The sequence below is a fragment of the Ovis canadensis genome, chromosome 26, assembly GCF_042477335.2.
Source record: "Ovis canadensis isolate MfBH-ARS-UI-01 breed Bighorn chromosome 26, ARS-UI_OviCan_v2, whole genome shotgun sequence".
Classification (NCBI taxonomy): Eukaryota; Metazoa; Chordata; class Mammalia; order Artiodactyla; family Bovidae; genus Ovis; species Ovis canadensis.
The window spans coordinates 35,206,090-35,228,292 of record NC_091270.1 but is presented as its reverse complement, the minus strand read 5'-3'; the positions used below and the strand labels follow the sequence as shown (position 1 = coordinate 35,228,292).

General features: G+C 41.6%; 1 protein-coding gene and 1 long non-coding RNA gene across 3 annotated transcripts in view; one reads left to right on the top strand and one right to left on the bottom strand.

Moving 5' to 3' along the window:
* The first annotated feature begins 1,149 nt into the window (after positions 1-1,149).
* Positions 1,150-22,203, top strand: part of SLC7A2 (solute carrier family 7 member 2) — a 66,816-nt gene continuing 45,762 nt past the window's right edge. For both annotated transcript variants that reach the window (XM_069573325.1, XM_069573326.1), the window contains exon 1: positions 1,150-1,293. The gene's annotated coding sequence lies outside the window, so the exon portion shown is untranslated. The remainder of the gene's footprint in view (positions 1,294-22,203) is intronic.
* On the bottom strand, positions 15,260-21,153 carry LOC138431125 (uncharacterized). The gene is made up of 2 exons (XR_011253542.1): positions 21,055-21,153; positions 15,260-16,295 (listed from the first exon to the last, which is right to left on the bottom strand). It is a non-coding gene; the product is annotated as an uncharacterized lncRNA (long non-coding RNA).

Below are 22,203 nucleotides of genomic sequence, written 5' to 3'. Positions count from 1 at the left end.
GCCATGTTGCTGTTTAGATCTCCAGTTCTTTAATGCAATTCTTAATGGCTTTATGAGGTGCATGCGCTTTCACTGAGATTTTGTACATGGATCAGTTTCTGCAGTGAAGCCCTAAACCTTTAATCAGGTAATCTTGGGAACACATGTCTTAAAGAAATTAAGCATGGTTTAGAGTGTCACATGAAAAATGTACATGTAATGCACCAATTACATGTCGCAAAGTGTCGGACACGACTCGGCAGAGACTCAACAACAACAACGCATCAATGTGATTCTGGCACTTTGTCAAAGTGAACATTACTGATAGATGAATAAAGATGTTTACCATGATATTAAGCAAAATACGGTGGATCTTTCCATCAGACTGATAATAATATACACTCACTGTTCAATTCAATCCCAGTGTTTCCTCATTTGGGATTAAAATCAATAGTTTCACAGTGTCTTTAATCTTATCCGAGTCTCTGAAAGTAAACAATAGCGCAGTGTGCGAAACCCTGGCCGTGTAACTCTTACGCTATTGGAAACGAGCATCGCTTTCTTTTTAGCCCACCCCTAAATCATCCGGACTACCTAGTCCCTTTACTGGCATTCTCAAAAGAGCAACTAAACACTGCAATAAACAGTTTACGGTCTTTATTGGCGAACTGAAGCTACTTAGCAGCAGCAGTACTAACTGATAAAGCGTGCTCATCTGGGTTCTATGTAGTACGGTCATTGTTTTACATTGTTATCACTGTTTCCTTTTGTGCAAATTCTTCTCAGCATAAAAAGTAAATCGGGGACAAAAATCACACTTTAGAGGAACTCTGCTTACACGTAACCTCGGAGATGCCCCTGAGACTGGGCCCTCCGGGGAAAGCAGAGATTCACCACCTGGCAGAGCTCGGCGTGCCCGGCTCGCCGGCGCCCACCGCCTGAGCCGGGGGCAGAGCGCTGGCCCACGTGCCCAGCGCTCGCGGCCGCGGACAGACCCGGCGGCGCTGCGGTCGGACCCGCCCACCTCGCGGATTGGCCACACGGGCTGGACGGTGCGCGCGCGGGAGGAGGGCTCGGGCGGGGGTCGGCGGGCGCGGGGGAGGGGAAGAGAGGGGGCGGTGCCTGGCCGGGCACCGCCCCCGCGCGGCTACACCCGCGGCGCCCACGTGCCCAGCCCGCTTTCCGCGGCGCCGCAGCCCCGGCGCTTTTCTCCGCGCTAACCGAGCGAGGCGGCAGCCGCTTCTTCAGTCTCCCCGAGTTCGCTCCAGCCGCTCGCCCGCCACCGCCTCCTCGGCGCGGACCTCGCACCGCCCAGTAAGTTGCCAAGTGTCCGGCGGCGCGGAGGGGCCGCCGGCAGGGGCGGCCTGGGCACCGGGGCCTGAGGGGAAGAGCCGAGACGGGGGCGTCCCGGGCCGCGTCCAGCTGCGCGCAGCTGCTGGGAGGCCGCGCTCAGGCTCCTCGGAGACGGGGAGTTCCGGCGCCGCGCTCCGGGCTGCGCTTCGACTCGCGCGGTTCCAGGTGCTGGGGAAGCCGGGGGGTGGCCTAGCGCGGGGAAGCCGCGGGTCCCCGTGGCCGCTCGGATCTCGGGGGTCCCTGGACACCCCCCACCCGGGCGGGACAGCCAGGCCTCGCCAGCTCTACATGCTGACGGGTCCCCTGGAGGTTCTCGGGTTACCGACAGGACCCCGCTCCGAGCTCTGCAAATCCATTCACACCGAGCTGCCGGGAACTGGTGGGACAGGTAAAAATGGTCCGTCGTGGTGTCCGTTTGAGGGAGTTTTAAGTATATGGGTGCAGTTTTAAACCCTTTTGAGATGGGCTAGACTCTTTCAAACCTATTTCGTGCCGTCTTTAGCCTTGAACTCCAAATACCATTCTTGACGTTTTAGGGACTCACTCAGCCTCCGAATACCCGAGAACTTTGCAACTTTTCAGAGACCGCATCTTAACAATATTTACAAGAAATCCGCTCTCAGAGTTATGTGAGTCGTTTGAGGTGTAAACTACCCAGATTTCAGGAGTAAAAGTTGTCAGGTATCCGAACTCTCAAATATTTATGCAGAACTGCCTTCAAAACCGTTTAGGTGACTCGTTTACGCCTGGTGATAGGTTTATTTAGTCGTTTCTCAGAAACATTTATCCTTTTAACTGGGGGCTATCGTCAGATTTTATTCAAGCAGAGCTGTCGGAATCCTGGCGGGGACTTGAGATACGAACGTAGTGTGTCTGTGACTTATACCTTAATATTTTTAATTCTTGCTCCAGGCAGTCTTTAAAACTTCTGTCAATTCTTCCCGCCCCCCCCCCCCCGCCGCCGCCCCAGCATGAATAATAATTATTTCGTCAGGAAATTACCAGCATTGGTGCCTGTGATCTTCTAGAGGATGTACAGGGTAAGAATATGTTAATTTTGTGTTAATAGTTATTTTCCTTTTTTGTAATATTAAATCCTTTTTTCTTTTAATCGCACTAAAGCTTAACATGAAATGATTTCTCAGTGCAGAAGAACATAAGCATTTTTTAATTTCTCCCCTGAAAAGTTGCTTTTTGGCTCCCCTGGATGACTGCAAGCCACATTATTTATTAGGGTTTTTCATTTCCTCCCTTGCTCCTCATTTGTTTTCTGTTCTGTGCTTTGAGTAAGGAAACTTCATTACCTTAAGGCACTTTAATCTTTTGGGGTGTGTGACTTGACCTTGGAGACCATGGTGTCTCCAAAGATTCAGTTTGCAGAATCCTTGGCCTCAGTTAACTTAGCCTGTCAGTAAAGCCCTTTTGATTCCAAGGTTTCTAATTATTGTCCCTGAATTCAGAGGTTGAAAGGGAAGAGATGGTAGCTATTGGAATTCTGATAGTCTGAAAATACTCTGGAGTTTTTCCTCTTGTATGCTCATGTTTTTATCATTGGGACGTATGTGTCTGAAGGATTTTGAAGTACATGTTTCTTGCTTCCCACTGCAAACCTGCTCACCTTCTCTGAGTGGGGGGTGCCTGGTCTCCTTTCTAGAGTGTCCACTTCATTCTCTTCTCTGTTTGCCTTGGGTCATTTATCATTGTTTCTCCTGGCTCTTCTGGCCAGACATGGAGCCATTCTATGCCCATTTCTTCTCACTTTTACTCAGAGGTTAAAGCGTCTGCCTGCAATGCGGGAGACCCCGGTTCGATCCCTCGGTTGGGAAGATCCCCTGGAGAAGGAAACGGCAACCCACTCCAGTATTCTTGCCTGGAGAATCCCATGGAGGATGGAGCCTGGTAGGCTACAGTCCACGGGGTCGCAAAGAGTCGGACACGACTGAGCGACTTCATTTCACTCTTACTTTTAGCCTTAATTTTTCAGATGGACCCTGCCTCTTAATTTTCCTTTGGTGACTTCTCTATTGAGCCTAGTTTCTGTCTTCACTTCTGTTTTATTTGCTTACTGCTCTGTACATCCATATCTATCTCTCTGTCCATGTATGTAATTTTAAAGTGTTCAGAGCCATCTGCTGGTTTTATTCTGATGCCCTTCAGTGACCAGCTTTCAGAACAGAACCTTGAAAACACCCTGTAGGTTGCTATTTGTTTTATTATTTCCCCAAACAGGATATGAATACATTGATTTCATGGACTGTCTACTTGTAGGCTACTTACTGCAAATCATACATTTAGATCAAAAGCAACATTTTCAGTTGAGTATATTTCTGCATATTCACATACTTAGTACCGTGTGTCCATTGGGCTATGTTGTCACCCAACTGAATTTCGAAAAGCTCAGTTAACTAAGATTTCGGTGACATGATGCCACTTGTCTAAATGATTTGAAAACTTAAGTGATCAACTCATTCCTACACCTTTATCTGAATATTCAAAACCATGTAGATATAGCCTGGATAAGAAAACGAACACAGTAAAATTGTTCTGTTCATCGTTTTCTGTGGTAGTAGCTTTTCATTTTACAGCCTGGCACGTAACATGTGCTTCTTATTGCAGAGTGAACGCCATTGATTTCAGTACTTTAAGAAAGGGTGTTATGTCAGTCTTCAAAGGAAAGTACTGAGTCCCTACTCTGTACCAAGCCTTAGACATCCAGAAGTAACATGTAGCTCCAATTTTGGAGGGATACTACAATCATTTTACATTCTGGAAACTCGCCATTGATGGATTTTAAGAGTAATTTTTAATTTTGTTGTCATTTTATATAAAGTAACAACACTTATAAACAGATGAATTCAGTACTCTGTACCAGAAAGCAAGCAAGGAACACATTCTCTAAAATATGAAGATGATGCTTCTTACTATTCTGTCATCAAAAGTACATGTGCTTGGTGTTTTTGTTTTATTGGTAGTAACAAATTTGTCCCGACTCATCTTACATTTTCTTTTCATTGCCTTTCTGGCTATTTTATAAAATCTGGTATCTGTGGAACTGTCGATGCTGCAGACAAAACCAAAGCAACAGTTGGGGGTTCAGCCCCACCAGGCTCTACCTAGTTGATCAGGCTCTAACTAACTGACTTAATCAGAACATGATTTATCTTTTAATTTTTTTGTCCAATTTAGTAAAAGCTATTTTATATTTATCTGTGGAAGCAAGCAGTATGCTATTATTTGTCACGTGCTAATGGACTCTTTTAAACTTTCAGTGTTTCTGAGAATAGCCTCTGCTGCCATTAAGCTAACCTTCTCATTGGTAAGTATAGTCAGTATTGACTTAAGCTTTGAGTTAATGTGTTTTTTGTTTACAAGTCTGGATTTGAACATGTGGGTCACATCTCTTCTGTTCCTATTTAGAATTTTGCTTTGGATATCTTGCCTCAGCAAAGTCTTGTTCTCTTGTTTTTCTGGGTGTTTATGAATATGAATACTTTGTTGAAAAATCTCGAAGTTTCTTACATCCAAGGTCAGTGTGATGACTTAGTGCTGCAAATGTCATGTGTTTAATTTTATGCCATCTCCTTATCCCACTAGAAGAATAAATAAATAAAGCCTACATGCCCACACCTATTCTTGTGCTACATACTGGTACCTCTGTTCAGAACTTGAGTATTATCTGGGATTCAGCCGTGAGGTGGATGAGATAAGAACATTTTATAACCTTTCTTCCAGGAGCTTGGGGCGGGGGGGGGGAAGAAGCCCTGTGTTATATTCATTTTTGGAATAGTTTGTGAACAATACACAACAAAGAATTTTTATGTTCCTTGTTGATTCTTGCTAGTTTTTCCCTCAGTTGTGGGGGAAATTCTTTTCTTTCCTTAACCCACTCTGGCTTCATCAAGGCTCCCTAAGTCTTCATACAGTCGTACCTTGTACAGGGCTGTTTACACTGTCCAAGCCCACTTCCTTGCAGTAGAGACCTAGTGATCACAGCGGGTAGACCTTGATGTCTCCAGGGATGCTGAATAATACTGTAATTAAGATGCTCCCATACTTAAACTGTTGCCCATCTTTATTTTTTTTCCCATGATTTTACTAGGTCTTTCCATTTAATAACATATGCTTATCTCTCTAAGAAATCAAATATGACATAAACCTTTAAGCTCACTTTTTGTTCATTCTACTCCTTTGTGGGCAAAAAGATGTTATGGGGGATTTGTAACTTGATCTTAATTAAAAGATAAAAGCTGACAGGTTAGGGTCTTTTCTTGACTTGACTCTGATACCTAGCTGTCATCTGGTAAATGATGATAATGATGAATAGTTACTATATATTGAATCATAAGGAAAGAATGGGTTCTCTTTGCCTGTTCAACTTTATTTATTTATTCCCTCAGTGTGAACTTGGAGCAGATTTTCAGAATGTTCTTCAATTTCTACTTAAAAAATAACACTAAAATCTCTAGAATTTGAAATATATTTCAGTGTTGGGGGTGGCAAATTATCTCTGTATCACATGCAAAGTTGTTTGTTTTTTTCCCCACAGTATGTATATCCTTTGAATTGTTCTTCCCACAATCCTCATTCATCCTGTCTGGTTTCTTAAAAAAAAAAAAAAGTATCCACTTGATGGGATTTTATTTTTGTGAAACTATCATGCCAAATTTATACTTTTTAGCAATTGTATGTGCAACCAAATGACTGAATACTGGTTTGATACATAAGGGATTCCCTTGGAATAGGAAATATGACTTTGATTCTGAGAATATCCTAGAAGATAATCCATTTGGAGTCTTCCACGACTGGAAGTTAGCTAATCCATTTTGGATGTGTTACAAATACATATGGCCCAGCCCAAGAGTCTGTAGAGAAGCCAAGAATAAATCAGTGATTTGGTCCCTGTTCCCTGGGCTTTGACCACCACTGAAGGGTTCATAAGTACACACACAGTGGGAAGAGAGTGAGCCATACACAGAGCTGAAGGTATCAGGTGGAGAGGTCTGTTCTAAACTTCTCTTTTTAACAGTATGTGTTGTGATCCTGACATAGACTGAACGCTCCATGAATTTCAGGTACTATTGTCTTCACCATACAGTTACTATTATTGCTGTTAAAACCACTATCACTCTTCCTCCAGTTACTCCTTGGTGAAACGTGGGTCACTTAGCCTTGAGTTCTGGTTGAGCATTTATTCACCAAATCATTTGGCAGAATTGCCTGTCATTTATTACCCTGACACTCAAGAAAGTTGTGATGTTTAACTAAAAATTCAAACTGTGCTGGGAGGTCTTAGAGGAAAATTAAAACACATACGAAGATTATGTTTTAGGTGGAAAATTTGAAGAATAAAATCATTCCAAAAGAGCCATCAAGCAATTGAGTTGTTCCGTTGGTTAAGCTTGGTGCATTTATGACAAACTTAATGAATTGAAAACCCATAAGAGACCTTGTCAGGAATATAAAGATCACAGGAGGCCTTCAGCCATTGCTCCCACTTTGCTTCTCCTGAAGGAGTCCCTCTGAAGTCCAGGAAAACAGTCCTTGTCTGCAGTTTGGTGTTGGTGCCAGCTTAGACTGGATGGAGGATTGATGAAAAATGCTGGTAGCTGAAGAGATACTTTTCAGTTCCATGTTAGAGAGGGAAGAGTTCTTTTGTTAAAAGGAAACACATTCAGTTCAGTTCCTATCATTGACCTGGAAGAAGAAAGAATGTTCTAAAAGAAATTATATAACTGAAAATATATTTATAGTCATCTTTAGCATAGCTCTTGTACTGTACAAGGAGAATTTCTATGAAGGCATGGAGCTGGGTACCACTGTTTTACCTTCTGAGTTTCAGACTTGTGAATGTACCTTTTCCAAAAAAACATCTGATAATTGTTCTTGAGTGGCAGTGGGTGTGTGGCGGGGGTCGGGGGGGGGGGGCTGGCCAGAGAGTTGACTTACATCCTCAGTCTAATAGGCAAGTGTTTACTTAAAGAAATTTTGGAGTGAATTTGTTTCTCCTCAGAAAAAATCACTTCACAGAGTTTTTGTTTAATGGACCTCAAATGCTCTGAATTCCTTTAATCATAATTCTTTGTTTATAGTACACTTGGTCCTGCCTTTATAGGCTCATGTATGTCTAATAAATATTACCCATTTTAGATTGGGTGATGGGTGGAATCTCACTGTATTATAATTTTAAAATAATATATGAATAAATACAATTTTAAATTTCCCCTAAATAAATTAGTAAATAAAGTTTCCACAAATGTGTTCGTTGCGTTTTTCCTTCAAGTGGAGCACATATGTACTGAATGAAAATTTCTTTTCATTCAGAAGGACAGCTTTCTTTAGACAGTGATGTTTTTTTTCTCCTAAAATTCCTTTTTTTTTTTTATTTTTTATTTTTTTTTTTTCCTAAAATTCCTTTATATTCACTCTCATAATGTTCCTCATCTTTTGAAGCAAAGGGTACTTATTATTTTTGCAGGGGGCTTATAGAGGCTGGGGTGAGCTTTGATATTCCATTGTAAAGGCTCATCAGCATTCTAGAGTGTTTGGGACACATTAGGAATTTACCTTTGTCCCAAGGCAGCCTATGCTAGAAAACAAAGGTAAGTTGACTGTAATTCATCTGGCAAAGTGGGATTGCTGTTTCAATTTTTAATTTTTGACATTTTACATTGATCTAGACTTTCAGGAAGGAGTTGATAGGAGTAACAGCCTTCATCCAAGTCTAAAACCTCCTCAGAGTTTTTTCATCCCTTTGAAATCAAGTGACCCTGCTGAGTGGGGCCTGGTGGGCTGCCCTCTAGGGGGGTCGCACAGAGTTGGACACGACTGAAGCAACTTAGCAGCAGCAGCTGAGTTTTTAGTGAGTCTCAGCCCTTGGAGTAAGCACTGAGCAGGAGCTGCGTGCTGTGTGCGGATGTGTCTGAAGAGGTGAATAAGGTGGGCAGGGCTCCTACTTTAGTCTCTGTGGAGCTTCATGGTGTTCAGAGTTACTGCTTTCCTCTCTTTGGCTTTTTAATCTGTATTACAAGGTTGCTGCTGCTAAGTCGCTTCAGTCGTGTCCGACTCTGTGCGACCCCATAGACGGCAGCCCACCAGGCTAACCCCGTCCCTGGGATTCTCCAGGCAAGAACACTGGAGTGGGTTGCCATTTCCTTCTCCGATGCATGAAAGTGAAAAGTGAAAGTGAAGTTGCTCAGTCCAACTCTTCACGACACCATGGACAGCAGCCCACCAGGCTCCTCCGTCCATGGGATTTTCCAGGCAAGAGTACTGAAGTGGGGTGCCATTGCCTTCTCCGATTACATAGACATATTTGGAAGAGAAATCCAAGGTCATATTCTGTTTTGTAGAATCATATTAATGTTTATGATGTGAGGTCCATGCTGTTTATCCAGACTCTGAAATATAACTGTGCAACTCCTGAAAGACCAGACAAGTGAATCAGGTGGGAGAACTAAAGCGATTCAGGTTGAAAAAGCAAAGATTACATTAACTTACTGTCTTTTCTAATGAAAGGCTTCATGACAAGTTTCATACAATTTTCATGAACTGTATTTGAACTACTTACAGTTCTTTTTGATATATGGAGAAGGAACTCTTCCTTTAATATTCTTTCAATTCTGGTAATGTTTATACTTCTGTAGAAGAAAGAAGAAACCACACACATGCATGTGAAATGCCCCTAATGCCCCTACCCCATGAGAGTTCAAGAATCCCTGAGTTTCACCAAGTGGACACCTAGGGTTCCTGCAATCCAGACTAAGATCCCTGAAATTCAGAACCCATTTCAGCCCCTGGGAAAACTATCTCAGGAGAGAGCCTTTGGGGCATGATGGGGCATTCTCGGTCATACATTCTTCCCTTATTGATATAGCATTGCTTGTGGCCGCTGAGAAAGAACTGAGAGGTCAGGGTGGCCGTGGGGAGCTCTGAATTAGAGCTTGACAACAACCCGGTGATGGCCATTTCCCATGTGTGCCATGGTGGAAGCAGTTCCCTGAATTTGAAGGCATGCGTTGGACTTTAATTGTCACCAGCACCAAATTCCTCTAGAATCCTCAGAATTCTTCTCTCCAGTTCTCAGATACACAGATATCTGTGGACCAGGACCTATGAACCAGGAAATAAATCTGATTCTAAGTTTAGCTCAGATCATTGATTAGTTATAATCACAAATGGGAAGGAAAAAGAATGGATAATTGGATTTCCCTGGTGACTCAATGGTAAAGAATCTGCCTGCTAATGCAGGAAACACAGGTTTGATCCCTGGTCTGGGAAGATTCCCTGGAGAAGGAAATGGCAACCCACTCCAGTATTCTTGGCTGGAGAACCCCATGGAGCCTAGCATGCTACAGTCCATGGGGTTGTGGAATTGGACATGACAGCTGAACATGACTAATCAGTGCTCTCTTTTCTTATCTAAAATTGTAACACCTTTAGCATGACATTTAAAATCCAACCTTATGGCTCAATATCATTCTGACATGGATCTTCTTGTGGAAACATCTGGAATTTAATAAAGTTATAGTTTAATAGAACTAAAGAGGTCATAATAAAGACATGTCACTGTAGAGCCTTGTTAGTTTTCAAAGTATAAAATAACTGAAAACTTTCACTTGTTATATTTGTCTAATAAGGTGCCTATGGGCTTCCCAGGTGACTCAGTGTTAAAGACTCTGCCTGCTAGTGCAGGAGACACGGGAGATGCAGGTTCGATCCCTGCATGGGGAAGATCTCCTGGAGAAGGAAATGGCAACCCACTTCAATATTCTTGCCTGGGGAATCCCATGGACAGAGGAGTCTGGTGGGCTACAGTCCATGCGGTCACAAGAGTCAGGTACAACTGAGCAATTGAGTGCACGCGCATACACACACACTCTAAATAGTAGCAAAGCAGAGTGAAGAATTTTAAGTTGCTTTCTGTATAGAAATGCTTATCTTTTGCAAAACTTGCTTTGTAAGTGGTTCAGGTCGTTAATGTTTTGTTGCTAAAATCCCTCTTTTAAATGCATTCCACTTGTGACACAGTGGTTGTGTAGGTGGAGTAGGATTTGTGTGCAGTATTCATCAAGGAAAGAGCACAGAGTGCCTTTCCATGCCGAGGAGAAACAGTGTGGTGGGTGTTGATAACATTTGTAGTACTAGAGCTTTGAGAGCATGTCCTGGGCTCGCGCCTGTTGCAAACTCTCTGAGAATTTCCCCTTTAAAGACAATTAGCTTTTCATTAGACAATCATACATGATTAAGGCACAGCATCCTGGAAGTGTGGTTCTACCACTGTGAAGATGGTGAGACATTCTTGTGATAGTGAGTTTTGTATTCCATACTCTCAACTTAACGATACACTGAAAGCTGTCTTGTGGGCAGTTTCTGAAGCTTAGTTTCCTTTGGTTTCATCTCCCATTCCCCCGGTCACGGACAGTTACTGAGTTCCTTGCTCTTTGTATGTGCCAAGCACGGTGCTAGGCAGAAGGGTAGTAAGCTCCTGAGAATGACATTTTAGAACTCTTCTTTTAATAGTTTAAGAAACTGAGATCTTAAGAGTTGTAACTTATCTGAGGTCAAATAGGGGCAGAGTCAAGACTTGATTTCGAGTGTCTTGACTTAACAAAAGCACTGATTTCTGTCAGTGCATCCTGCTTTCATAAAAGCAAGTCATAATCGCTATAATACACTAAGGTCATAGGAATTTTATAAATGGGGATCAAAATGCAATTTTAACTTAAAAGTTTTTATATGTTAAAATTTCTTAGAAATAAACATATTTGATAAGACTTTTTAGTAATAGTGATCAGTTTATGATGTGAACAGCTTTGTTAAGTAGCGTATTTTAGCCCCCAAATGTAATCTTAACCTAAAAATAAAAAGACTTTGCACAAGGGTTTTCAGCCATCTCATCATTAGGATTTTTGCCTCATAAGTGGTGCTTTTTAAACAAGTTCTGTTTAGAGTGCTGTTCTGCTATCTTAAAAAAAAAGTTTGGATTTTTGCTTTTTCTGATCATAGCTAACAGATGGGTTGCACTTAGTTCAGTGAACCAAACAAAAAAAGAACAGACTATGCATAAAATTTTTGTTGACAATGCATTTTATCTCACTGAAACAGATCATATGAACTTTCTGAATAATGAATAGCATATTTACATTATTCTGATCTTTTTTTGCTACTGAGTGCAAAAGAAGTGCGAAAGACAAATGGCCTACCATTATCATTTTAAAAGTTATTGTAAATTCTTTTTCTGTACTTACTGCATTGCTAACTCTGTGTTTGTTGAATGCTCTGCTTGCAAAAAGAATTGTTCCAGTGACTTTGAAAGCATAAGGCACTATTTATCACGTTGAACTAGTAGACATGGTACCAGGTTAATTTTTATGAATTATAAACAGTTGCAGTCTTATATTTGACTTTCTGTTGATTTGTCGTCACCAGCCCTGTTCATCGTTGGGGGCTGATGCCTCTGTGTGGTGGAGACTTAAGGTGGGTATTAGTGAAGTGGAGGTAACTTGACTAGCGAGGGGTGCAGGGAACATCTGTGGTAGTTGGTACCAACAGTAAAGTTCAAGACCCTTCTGTTTTAGGAATGGGCCTTTATTTTGTCACATATGATTTTAATTCATTACATATCAGACCAGAGAAATCAGTGAAGTTTGAGCTATGTAATTTCACTTCTAACTTTGTATGTGTGAATCAGAATTCAGACTATTTGCAAGAATTGGAAGAAAAGTGCTCATTTTATTGAACTAAGTATAATTTCTGTTGAGTGAAATGAGTGCAAAAATCTTACTTTTTTGCACTCCCCAAAATGATGTGGGTAGAATAATGTTTTAAGGCAGAGAAGAATCATTTTTCTCTAGTATTCTATCCAACAGAACATGTACTGCAGTTATTTCCTGAATTGGATTTTCCATGGTGTCTTTAAAGGCATAATATACAGCATTGCTGGCTTTAATAAGTCTTGAGATTCTAGCTCAAAAGAAGCTTACACATTTCATTTCAAGCAGAACCATGCCTAACCATTCCACACAGGTGTGTGTGTAAGAGTGAGCTGGAGATTATACATGTGCAGACATTGCTGCAGGAAAATAAAAATTTTCTAACTGGCATCATAAATGACAGATGTTCATATTTAAAAGCAAAACATTGAGACCATCTATAAGTGAAGAAAACATTCAGCATTTTGTCATTAATGACTGAATCCCCAGTACATCTATGTAACAGCATAGTTCAGAAAGGAAAATCCCAAGCTTATCTCAACCCACAGAAAGCATGTAAATACCAAAGACACATAATAGTCTTGGTTCTTCCCTGCAAGAGTATGTGAGCTGTCCTTGTAGGACTATTTGGGAGCAGAGCAGCTGTGCACATCCGTGAGGCACACTTCACCTCACAGGGTCTCCCGTTGATTGGGTCCCAATTCCCCAGGTCCAAGCATGTAATACAAATGAGTAAAACAGGTTAGTGCAACATGGTAAGGAATGATTGAAAACTGTGGTGAACTAGAGAGCAATCAATTTTAAAAACACTACATACCCCAAAACTTGCATTGGGAGCTGGGAAGAGTGACTGATAAAACAGAAAGAACCAAGCAACAGAGGAATGGGTAGGGAAGATGTGGTCATGTATACAATGGAGTATTACTCAGCAAAATAATGACATTTGCAGCAACATGGATGGACCTAGAGATTGCCTAGTACTGAGTGAAGTAAGTCAGACAGAGGACAAATATCATATAATATCACTTACATGTGGAATCAAAATGGTACAAATGAACTGGCTTACAAAACAGAAATAGTGTCACAGATGTAGAAAACAAACATGGCTCCCTCCCAAGGGAGGGAGGGTGGGGAGGGATAAACTGGGAGATTGGGATTGACATATATACACTACACTATATATAAAATAAGGACCTCCTGTATAGCACAAACAACTCTGTTCAGTACTCTGTAATGACCTGTATGGGAAAAGAATCTGATAAAGAGTGGATATGTGTATATGTATAACTGATTGCTGTACAGCAGAAACTAACACAACATTGTAAATCAACTATACTCCAATAAAAAGTATTTTTAAAAAGTCAAAAGGCAAAAAGAACTGAGCAGAGTTGCTGACATTGTGAGAATGTTGCATTGTGGAATGAGACTGCAGCCCAGTAAACCCATATTTGTATTCTAGATCTCTAAATATATCAGAACATTGGCATGTATGACAATTCCAAACCTATTTTCCTTTTTAAAAAAGACACGTAGAAAGAAGAATATTGGGAAATAGTCATATAGCAGCTATTGATGGGACTTGATTCCCTGCAACTGTCTGGTTCTGGAATGACCTACATTTTTAGGTTTTCTAGATTTTCCTATTCTCTTAAAGATACTTGGAGTGGAAGCAAAACTCAGAGGTTGAATGTCCTTTCCCTGTTTCTTGGATCTCATATTGATCTCTTAGGCTTGCTTCACTATCCTTTCATTCAGCAAAAAATATTCAACTGAAAACTGTCAACTAAAGCCTCATCTCCAAACAGATTCTATTGATATTTTTTCAAATTATGAATCGCAGCTTCCTTAAATCTTGGGAGCATAACAGTAATGAGGATATAGATAGTGGAGACTGATAAATTTTGCTGGCATGAGAAAGAAAAAACATCTTCTGTTTGTGTGTGATCTGAATATTCCCAGCATTTACTATTGTGATTTTCTGGGCGAAGTGTGTGCAGGATAGAGCTCTTCTGGTCTTGTGGAAGATTGTCTTATATATGATGGGCAGTTACATGGTTGACGTTGTATTACGTGCTACTTGGAATGAAGTGTTCCATATAGGAGTACAAGGGGAACAGGAGAGTAAGAGGAACTGCAGTTGTTAATGCAAAAATAGATTTGTTGTACACAGTGAACCTTTAAACTTAAGAGTTTACCAAATCAATAGTTACTTGATGTGAATAATGGATATGTAATGCTGTAATTGGACTCATCGGAAAAGACCCTGTTGCTGGGAAAGATTGAAGGCAGGAGGAGAAGGGGACGACAGAGGATAAGATGGTTGGATGACGTCACTCAATGGACATGAGTTTGAGCAAACTCTGGGAGTTGGTGATGGACAGGGAAGCCTGGTGTGCTGCAGTCCATGGGGTCGCAGTGAGTCGGACAGAACAACAATGCTGTAATACCCCATCTATATCATGAGGACATACCTTGTGGCTTTTTTTTTTTCTAGTCATTGTGAACTTACATGATTATCACTTTTTTAGAAGGTGAGGCATGGGAGGTTTGTGGCAAGATGGACTTTGGTGTAACATAACTTACCTATTATCTGACTATTGGTTTATACCTATGCAGAAAATTATGATCACAAAAAATTATATCATTTAATAATAGAACCTGAGTTGGCAGACCAAGTAATTTAGCTAACACCCTTTTAGCTAAACCTGATTCCCCACATTTCTGAATCATTCTGAATCATGTGTCCTCTGTTTAAAATGACAGTAACCTGACACCTTTCTTGGAAGGCAGCTGCTAATGTGTAGGAACACTGTTAGGTAGGGTGTGCTGCCTGGTATTGGGTAGTGTCTTACTCTTTTTATTATTGCTGTTGAGTTGCTCAGTCATGACTGACTCTTTGTGACCCATGGACTGTAACCCACCAGGCTCTTCTGTCCAAGGAATTCTCCAGGTAAGAATACTGGAGTGGGTTGCCATTTCCTTCTCCAGGGCATCTTCCTGACTCAGGGATCACGCCGCATTTCCTGCATTGATAGCAGATTCCACTGAGCCACCACGGAAGCCAGCACACTTTTTACAGTATATCCCTTATTTGTAGTTTTGTCTTCTATTATAATATGGATAGAGTCCTTATACATAGCCACTCACATATTTGAAGAAAGTTACCATCTCTTCTCTAAGACTCCCCTCGACCCCAAGAATGAAAAAAAGGAAAATGTGGAAATATGACCAACTTATATTTCTAAAGCTCTTTGCCCAGCACTTTTTTTGTTCACTTAACCTTTATATCACTTCTGTAACGTCTGTTTCCAAGGTGGGATGACTGAGAATCCAGGAACTTGCCCAGATAATGGCTGGTAACTCTCAGAATTAACTGGCTACTCTCAGAGCAGAGTTCCCTCTCTGGGACCCATCTCCATCCCCGCTTATCATGGCTCAGCACCCGCAGTGCCATTAAGTGCCTTCAAGTCATGACATGGTTTCCAGAGCCCTCACCCTATCCTGGTCACTCTTCACTGGATGTACTCGGTCAGCATTCAAGAAAAAGATGGTGGCCGCAGCCAAGTATCCGGCCATTCAGGAAATACTTGAGTGACTGCTTTGCACCAGGCATTCCCTAGGCATTTGGGGGTACACCAGTAAACAAAGCAGTCAAATGAAATTCCTGCCCCCATGAAGCTTATCTTCTGAGGGTTTCCAACCGGAGTTAGGCCCCTGCTGCCACAGCCAACAGCCAAGAGGAGTTTGAAATAGGGGATTGGAGAATTGGAGTAGCCGGTTCTGAGCTCTTAAGAAGTTAAGACAGGAATTCTATTGTTGGTCAGTCACTCAGTCATTTCTGACCCTGCGACCCCATGGATTGTAGCATGCCAGGCTTCCCTATCCGTCACCATCTCCTGGAGTTCACCCGAACTCATGTCTGTTGAGTCGATGATGCTCTTCAGCCATCTCATCCTCTGTTGCCGTCTTCTCCTCATGCCTTCAGTCTTTCCAGCATCAGAGTCCTTTCCAATGAGTTGGCTCTTCGTATCAGGTGGCCAACGTATTGGAGCTTCAGCTTCAGCATCAGTCCTTCCAACAAATATTCAGGGTTGATTTCCTTTAGAATTGACTGGTTTGATCTCCTTGCTGTCCAAAGGACTCTCAAGAGTCTTCTCCAGCACGGTCTGAAAGCATCAACTCTTAGGCATCTTGTTTATGGTCCAACTCTCAAACGTCTGTACATGACTGCTGGAAAAACCTGTATGAAAACTTAAAATGATGTATTAAATAAGAATTATAGTATCTCTGCTTGTGTCTCCCTTCCCATGCCTTCAAACAGATTCCTTCTGTGGACTGAGAAAATAATGTTGGCTTCTACTGAATTATACCAATTTGCTTTCAGGCACAAGATGAGACCACAGAACAACTTTTGGTAATAGGAGAGAAAGGTCTCTGATATCAGAAGCCATTTGAAATAAAATCTAAGCAAAATGAAAACATGAAAGATGTGATTTGCAGGGCCTAACACTTTATTTGTTCTCAGGTATGTTTTGAATTCAGACATATGAGAATAACTAAGGATCTGAGATATTTGAGAACCCAAGAGATGGATAAGGAATGAACTAGATAAATTGCAAAATGAATACAATGTTTCAGAAAATGTTGCATGTTTTTATAAAAATTGTAAACTTTGCAGGGAGCTTTCTTTTATGGGATTGTTTGAACTTTTTGTAGCTGGAAGTAATGAGTTTTAATATATGTTAGCATTTAAATATAGATATAGTTATGATACGTCTCTGGTTCATCGGTCCTTGCAAAATGTCCCCAATGCTTAAATTTTAATAGCTATTACACTTTCAATCTTAAGGTAGTAGTGGTTCATGATTTTGGAAGGTTAAACACTACTAGAGATGAGATAAGGTTTAAAATTCCAAAGCCTGCCAGATACATTTTTGATATCTGGGTGATGCCCTTCATCATGGGCTGGGTCTTAGATGGTCTGCCAGGAGCCTGGGAGCAGCTGGAATCTTGCATTTCTTCATATATTATGAAGTGGTTATATGGCAGAGGAAAAAATACGGGCATGAGCTTTGGAGCTATGCAGAACTTGGCTTCATATCTAGCTCTGTGATTTTGAGCAAGTTCCTTAACACCTCTAAGCCTCAGCCTCATCACCTGCGAATGGGACAGCATTTCCTCTGAGGTGGTCGTGAGGATTAAATAATGTATGTCAAGTGCCCAGAACATTATAGAGCAATGAATGACCCCAATGATTACTTTTTATTTTCATTTCCCAGAGCCTGTGGTAAATGGCCTTGCTTATAAATGAAGTCCTTATTCAAGGTTTTTTTTTGTTTTTTTTTTTTTTTTTCTCTCTCCAGAGAATAGTCTCGAATGTTTACTCCTTTTTTTTTCTTTTTCCCCTGCAAGGGGAAAACTAAACTAAAGGAGTAGTATCCCGTAGCTCTGTCGATTCTGAGGTTCTCTTCAGCAAGCTATCTTGAGCTGCATGATGTAATTGTTAGCTAACCTTGGCTTTTAACCAAGCCGTGGCGACAAGTTTCTTTCCTTAAGGCATGCTCTAGATAGTATTTCATCTCAGTTTAGAATGTGCGCTTCATAACTGGACTATTTATTGGCAGGGGACTGCCTGTGCTCCACTTGCAGGACATGTTGGTGAGCTCTGCTCGTCCAAGCACTGCCTCCTCAGTCCAGGGGACAGAGAGCATGGGAACTCCAAGCTCCGAAAGGAAGACACGCTTCACGCTTATCTCCTTAGGTGGCACAAAGCCTCCAAAACTTCAGCAGCAGTAACAAAAGAGAAACATTGTGAGACTTTATTCCTTTGCTTCTGAAAGGCTCATGCCTACAGTATATCTTACTGTGGAGAGTTAGACTTGATTTTGTGGCCTGACTTTGCTCCATGCTAGCGGATACTTCACCTCTCTAAACTTTGGTTTTCTCAACAGAAATTACTTTCACCTCAGAAAATTAAACATATTTTAGCATCTTTTTCAGTTCAAGCATGTGTGGTAACTCCCAAAGGGGTTATGTGATGACACACAGAACAAAGTTTCTGCCTTGCAGGCTTATCAAATGCATATGTGTTGGGGTTGGGGTGATAAGCCAAATACATGTAATGCACCAATCCAGGGCATAGATGATGAATGCCGTCCAGAGACATGGATGTGTCCACAGACCATAATGGGCTTTCGAAAGAGGGGTCTCTTCTGCTTGAGGGGACCATGAGGAAGTTTTATGAGGAAGACAGGATTTGCAAAGGATCTTGAGAAAGGAGTAAAGGGATATGTATTGGGTTGGCCAAAAATGTTCATTCGAGATTTCCATAAGATGTTACAGAAAAATCCAAACAAACTTTTTAACCAACCAAATACAAACAGAGATTGAGGCTTGAAAGGCATTCTTGATGGAGAAACAGTGAGCAAAGAACTCTGACAAATGTGAGATCTCTTGGCAAAAGAGCACACACTTCTCTTTGACCAAAGTAAGATAGAATGTAAGGGAATGGGAGGACTGCAGGAAGAGAAAGAGAAGAGGAATGATAGTAATAGCTCATGTTTATTGAGCACCTACTGTGTGCCAGGCACTGTTTTAAACACTTTAGTTGCCTTAACTGATTTAATCCTAAAGAAGAGAAGGATGGAAACACAGATTGGGTCATAGTTTGGACTGTGGAGGGTGAGATAAAGAGTTTGTAATTTGGTTGGAAGTGAGGTGTCTGAATTGGAGGAAGGAATAATTGAGCTCCTGGGAAGTGAGAACCATGAATGAACTGAGGTTATAGCAATAAGAAGGATATTCACAGAAATTTTTAATTGAGGTAACCAAGTCCCCCACTACAAAAATAAATGAAGTCGCCATAGGCAGTAGTGTTAGTGTTTTCTTATTTGTAAATTCCAGCTCTTTGAAAAAAGAGGATATATTTTAGAGTATTATGTTAGTTTATTTTATACTCCATTGTTGATTTGTGACCACAGAAGTGCTATATAAAAATTTAAAGTATCTTAAAAGCAAATCAATTCTGTTACCCGCTTTAAGGTTACTTAAATTTTTAACCTGGAGTCAAAGTGCATGTTTCCGAAATGGCCCACTGTAAACCTATTTCAGGCTTAGCATTTTTTAGATACAATTTAATTTTAAAAGAAAACACATAGTACCATGATGGTATTTACTCTTACTAGTTTGTTGACATTATTGATTAGGCTAATATATGCCAGGTAACTACATTTTTCCCCTCTTTATCTTTTTTTGTACTCCTTGAGCTTTTTACAGTCCTTTCCTTCTAGGAAAAACATACTCCAAATATGAAATTGTATCATTTTGAGAGAGGGAGGTTTAAAACATATTTACAACTTCAAAAAAAGTGCAGAGAAATCCTTATAGAATTTAGGCAAGATTTGACTTGCTTTCTGCTTCTCCCCACACACAAAAGAGAATGTGAATGGCCTGTGTTTGTTCTCTGTGATTGACAGGAAAGTAGGACTGGAAATAATTCACACCAGATTAATTTGGCAGGATGTGGATCGTTTCTCAACGTTTTGCTCTAGGCATGCTGTTTCCCTCCTGTTAGCTTGTGTCACCTTCTTGGCTAAGGACTCACACCAAGGGAATTCTGCTGTCGGACACCTGCAGAATCACCACCCATCCAGGGGTCCCGGACCCTGGGCCAGACTTGCTCACTGAGAAGACAGCCCAGAGGTGACGCCGGGGGAACAAAGGGCCTCTCTCCGGCTCTCTCGCAGCACAGCTCTCGCTACCAGAGGGTGCTGGGAGATGCTTGGCTGAGGAGGAAGGCTCGAGGAGAAGCCTTGAAGCAAGCCCAGGTTTTTTACTTTGTGTCCCTGCCCAGAATGATGCACGGGCTAGCGGGTAGACAATTAGGAAAGGACAAAATGAAACCCACATGTGAGGGCGCGTTTCTTAATGCTTTCGTTTCCCCCCTTTCTGCTGGGGCCTTCTTTCAGGAGATATGACCCAGTGGCCATGCTCAGGGAAATTGTGTTTGGAATTCCTTTTAACTGAAGCTACAGAATATCATTGAGTCTGTGCCCTAAAGACTGCTGTGGTGGTAGCAACACAACCTCTTGGGCAAGGGGATGAAAATGATCCAGGGTCTGCATGAGAAGCATTGTTGGCCTCAGAGAAGCAGGGCTGAGCCTGTGTGCTGGGACTGAGTGCTGTCTGTGCTCCTTTGACACCCTGGTAGCTGGTCAGGAGAGGGCAGGATCCTTACTCTGTCCTACCGTATTTTCTCAGATATTTGTCTTCAACACCTCCTGTTATTACCTGGGCACACACATGATGGGCACACACACGGACCCCTGAAATAAAGACTAGGTTCTCAGCTGCACAGAGCCACAGGATGCCACTAGGAACAAGCTCTTAGCATATGTGTTAAGTTGTCCTGTGCTTACTTGGCTGTCTACAGAAATAGCATTTTATTGGAAGTGGAAAAATTACCAAAAGTTATTGATTGGGGCAAGGATCAAAGATGACTCAGAAGTAGACTCTCTTCCTGCACCTAGATAAAGTTGTAACCCAGCATGGAACCATGTTTCTGTGTATTCCCTGCCCCTGTATTTTTGCTCCATTTATGTTATTATCCTTTCAGCCCACCAGAGAAGTTTGCTTTAATTTTTCAAGCTGAATAATATCCTTCACTGAGTGCTTTCAATGTGCTAGGCCCTTGGTCTGCCCCATTAGAAATAATATTTGGGTTAGAAGCATTTCTCTATTTGAAGAAAAGGGAAATGTTTAGAAGTCTTTTTAAAAGCCAAATAAACAGAATATGAAACAAGAAAGTGGCCAAAAATTGTGGTTTTGTCGCATTTTTTTTCTATTGCCTCAGTAAATTATCTTTACACCCACAGAAAGCTGCCCTAGAAAAAGGACACTATACAGATAGGAGTTTGGAGAACTGTAGGAGTGTGGCAAGTCTGGAGGGAGGCACAAGTGATAATCCAGAAGGATTTGTTTGCCAGATTTAACTTGTCAATGAACTGCTTACCTTCAAATGATCATGGTAGAATCCTGCCTTCTGTGCGCTCTGGTAGGGACTGAGTGCATGTGAGCTCGTGCTCAGAGGACATTAAGCAATGGATGGTGTGAGGGCTGAAGATGATGAAACGTTTTGCTGGTTGCAAACAGTGACCTTCCCACAAACAGGATTCGTTGGAACCTTCCTGTGAAAGATTCTTAAACAAACTTGGTCTTTGTTGACGTTAGATAAATAAAATAGAGAAGCTGAGTAGTAAGAGTTTAGGGAATTCAAGAATTTGCACAAGCTCTACTTTTGGGGAATATTCATAAAATGTTTGTCTTTTGGTGACATGGAAATCATCTGCTTAACCTTTAGAATGTTTCCTAATGACCATCTAGCAGACTCAGTCTATGTATTTAAAAATCAGATTTATAAATACTCAAGAGAAAATATGAAAATAATTTCATGGACTGTGCTGCTCAATTGCTCAGACATATCTGACTCTTGTGACCCCCTGGACGGTAGCCCGCCAGGCTCCTCTGTCCATGGGATTTTCCAAGTAAGAACGCTGGAGTGGTTTGCTGTTTCTTTCTCCAGGTGATCTTCCTGACCCAGAGATCGAACCTATGTCTCCTGCATTGGCAGGTGGGTTCTTTACCACTGAGCCACCTGGGATGTCCCATGGCCTGTATGTAACCCTAACAGGTAATACTGTTTAGAAAGAAGAAGATGCAAATAGAGCCGTGCCTCAAGAATGCTGAACCCAAGAACAGAGACCCTGTGAATATGCAGGGTGGGTTATGGGACTCTTGCATCTGTGGATTTGGGTAGCTGTGGCTGGCCCTGGAACCAGTCCCCTGAGGATACCTACAGACAACTGTACAATCAAGACCCTACTCAAGACAATGAATACTCAGAGTGAGGACCAAGAAGCACACACAGCAGGAAGGTTCACGGTGATTGTCACAGGAGTTCGAGGGGCTCAGACTTCAAAGATGGGAGAAAAACGTATGAATCTGTGGAAAAGAGCACAGGAACATTTGAGCTGAATCTTTATGAAATATTTAATCAGGAAGCAGACCTTGGAGTGGTAGCAGTAGATGACTGAGGGAAGGCAGAGGTGCTTTTGTGTTCAGGAGAAAGTTGGCTCTCTGAGAAGAAAAGAAGATAGAACAG